This window comes from Zootoca vivipara, chromosome 2, assembly GCF_965207765.1.
Source record: "Zootoca vivipara chromosome 2, rZooViv2.hap1.1, whole genome shotgun sequence".
Taxonomy (NCBI): Eukaryota; Metazoa; Chordata; class Lepidosauria; order Squamata; family Lacertidae; genus Zootoca; species Zootoca vivipara.
This window is the reverse complement of record NC_142584.1, coordinates 19919829-19923658: the sequence shown is the minus strand read 5'-3', so window position 1 is coordinate 19923658 and position 3830 is coordinate 19919829. Positions and strand designations below refer to the sequence as shown.

At 42.4% G+C, this 3830-nt stretch overlaps 1 long non-coding RNA gene across 1 annotated transcript; it reads right to left on the bottom strand.

The window, feature by feature from the left end:
- Window positions 1–582: 582 nt before the first annotated feature.
- On the bottom strand, window positions 583–2710 carry LOC148686760 (uncharacterized). Its single transcript, XR_015948371.1, has 2 exons — window positions 2499–2710; window positions 583–999 (listed from the first exon to the last, which is right to left on the bottom strand). It is a non-coding gene; the product is annotated as an uncharacterized LOC148686760 (long non-coding RNA).
- Between the last annotated feature and the right edge of the window lie 1120 nt (window positions 2711–3830).

The window sequence follows — 3830 nt, the reverse complement described above, 5'->3', positions numbered from 1 at the left end:
TTTAGATGGTAGAACTAAGGTCAGGGATATGAACAGATAATTCAGTTCTGGGGTAAGTTCACAGTTCATATGGTATCCATCATCAACATTGTGATGTAAAGATACTTCTGAGTGGGTTACAGCAACTGGAAGTGAGAATAACATTCTGACTTCTTGTGATATTTGACTTTATTGTACCATTACATCATTCATATATATATATATATATATATATATATGAGAGATATTCAACAAAGTTTGGGAATAACAGTTTTCATAAGAATGCATACATTTTGATTCTTGCATCATCTACACCCATAATTTCAAAACCTCAATATCTACCGGTATAAAATAATAGATCAGATGGTGCAATGGCACAATAAAACACAGACAAATAGCAGGGACAGGACTATCGTTCCCCCAGCTTCCCTTCCTGAATCTTTACCAGCAGATGTTCAAGGGTATGATGTGACATATTAATACATCCCAGAATCTAGGGATCTTCAAGGCCCACCAACCTGACCATGGTTTTATGGATCAAAAGTTTCATCCACATTTCCTCAAAGTTTGAAATTGCTTGACAAAACACAGCATTGCAATCTGGTGTGTGCAAAGGTTTATCTTGCCTCTTCCACCATTCCAAATAAGTGTTTCATTTCAGGCCGCTTTGAAAAGGAAAAAGTGATGAGTAGGAAAGTCAACTTATGAGTCGGCTTCATCCTCAAGATAATTGGATAATTTGCAAAACGCGACTAGCCACCTGGTGTCCCTGATCCTATATATTTGGGCAGCTGCAATGATGGCAACTCTAGCAAGTGCTTCTGCAGCTACAACTACATCATCATTTTGTGTCTGGTAAACAGGGCAGAGCAGACCTGCCAGTAGAAGCCTCATTACCCTTCCGACAGCAGGACTTAGGGCCTTTCCAGACGATGTTCCTCTTGCATAAGGCATATGTAATTGTTATCGGTCTGCCGGAGGGCAACCAGATGATGTTCCTCCCACGTAGTGTATCCGTTCCTAGGAAATAATATTTTCCCTGCAGTCAGAATCCAATCCTGAGAGGGAGCTAAGCAACGATGGGCTGCTTGTATAAAGGAAAACTGACACACACACCATTCTAAGCCGCTCCAAACTTCTGAACAGAAGATTGGGTTTTACGTACAGAAAATAAACACTGACATTTAAATAGAGGACTTGATTATTACTTTATTTACACAGAATTTACTTCATTGAGGTCTCAAAGTCAATGCATTGTAAGTTCTAATTTTGGCATGCTATTGCAAGAGTGTTTTCCAATTTTTGGACCGTTAATCAAAGATGTACTTCCTTTTCCTAATAATCTGTATCACCACCTAGCAATATATTTTATCAACATAGTCACGCAGAAAGTTCCATCAATGCATGTAAGGAACTGAGTATCTGTGCATCATACTCAAATATGCAAAGGATGGACTTGTAGGGTGACTAACTGTTGGAAAATCCTGTTGAATGGCAGCTGCTCCCCCCCCCCACTCTCTTCTCCCTCTGGCCACAGCTGCAGTCATTTCCCTTTGCAGATGCATAATTTTCCCGAGACACATCCTGTCTCACAGGGCCTTGGTGTCTGTGTCTGTTGCTCCAATTTTTTGTCTCATTCATTCAGCAGATTGCCAATGCGCAAGGTTATCTTCTGATCCTGGTCTTAATTTTACTCACTAGTCTCAGTGACTTTTTATAGAAACACTTATTTCTGCAACTCAGAAGGTCAAGATTAATCCTTAGGAACCTGTATAAGTGTGTTGGGTCCAGTACGAGCACATTGACAGCTTCAACTTGTAGTGACACAACTGAGAAATGGGTACTATGACCTTTGAAGTGAATCCTAATATTTGAGATGAATGCCAGTGGCGTGCGGTCATTGGACTAAGGGGACTTAATAATCATAATTAATTAATTAATTAATTATACCCCACCCATCTGACTGGGTTTCCCCAGCCACTCTGGGGAAGATTAAAAGATTAAAAATACCTTAAAACATCAGTCATTAAAAACTTCCCTAAACAGGGCTGCCTTCAGATGTCTTCTAAAAGTCAGATAGAGTAGTTATTTCCTTGACATCTGATGGGAGGGCGTTCCACAGGGCAAGCGCTGCTACCGAGAAGGCCTGGTTCCCTGTAACCTCGCTTCTCACAGTGAGGGAACTGTCAGAAGGCCCTCGGAGCTGGACGTGAGTGTCCGGGAGAAGGATGGGGGTTGGAGACGCTCCTTCAGGTATACTGGACCGAGGCCATTTAGGGTTTTAAAGGTCAGCACCAACACTTTGAATTGTGCTCGGAAACGTACTGGGAGTCCCCCTAAATGTTCCCCTGGCACCTCCTTCCCAAAGCCCAGGAAGCTTCTGCCTGGCTTAGGGAGGGAGGCGCAAGGCTCACATCTGCAATGTCAGGACGTCACACGCATGACATCAACTCCCCCCGCCCCTCGCACACTCTTTCCTCGCTTTTAAGAACAAATCATAAAACTGTCTGTGAACTTACCTCCATTAAGGAGTCCTGTGTTTTCACGGTGCATTTATACTTCGTTCATATGGGATCATCCAGATCCCCGACAGACCCTAAGGATTTCTCCATTTCCCCTTCGTTTACACATTCCCTTCCACTCTGGAGACACACATGCTCAATTACTATCCTTTTGGCGGCTGCAAGCTCCCTTTTGAGCTTGTCAGTGTTGTGATCATCCAAAAAGTGAGCTGTTGGGTGATGCAAGGCACTCCCTTCCCTCTGGGACTGTGCTCTTTACCTCATCTTGAAAGGATTTTGTTGCTCAGTGATATCAGCCTTGAGTGAAACAGAGACCACTTGACAGAATTTAATGTTAATACTTGAATGCTCACATCACAGAACCCACTCCATAAAACACGCACAGTGACTCCTATTTTTTATTTTTTTTTTTGCCACTTAGCTTTGAACGTTCAAATATGCCTCATACATCTGGGACCATCCATGCACAATCTTAATTTAAGAACGAATGCCTCTGTCAAAGTGTAGATGATAGCAGGGTGGAGCAGCAGGGGGATCATTAGAGGTGAAGACAGAAAACACCCTGAGTTACCGCCGGTCACAGAATTTCCATTGCATTATTTCATGGAGAAGGAAGATGACTGCTTTGTAGAAGTGCCAAATGTTTCATTCCATACCCTCCAACATTTATCTGATGGAAATAGGGACGTCCCATTCCATAATGATAATTTTACTGTTTATACCCCCACCCATCTTACTGGGTTGTCCCAGCCACACTGAGCAGCTTCCAACATATATAAAAACATAATAAAACATTAAACATTAGGAAAACTTCCCTATATAGGATTGCCTTCAGACGGCTCGGGTAACTACATACCCTTTGACATTTCTCCAATGAAAATAGGGACGTCCTAAGGAAAAGCTGGACTGGGTGAATCCCAAACTGGAATTAAGATTGCCGGAAGAACTATCCACAGCCTCAGATATGCTGATGACACAACATTGATGGCAGAAAGTGAGGAGGAATTAAAGGACCTTTTAATGAGGGTGAAAGCGGAGAGCGCAAAATATGGTCTGAAGCTCAACATTAAAAAAAACCAAGATCATGGCCACTGGTCCCGTCATCTCCTGGCAAATAGAAGGGGAAGAAATGGAGGCAGTGAGAGATTTTACTTTCTTGGGTTCCATGATAACTGCAGATGGTGACAGCATTCACGAAATTAAAAGACGCCTGCTTCTTGGGAGAAAAGTAATGGCAAATCTAGACAGCATATTAAAAAGCAGAGACATCACCTTGCCGACAAAGGTCCGTATAGTTAAAACTATGGTTTTCCCAGTAGTGATGTATGG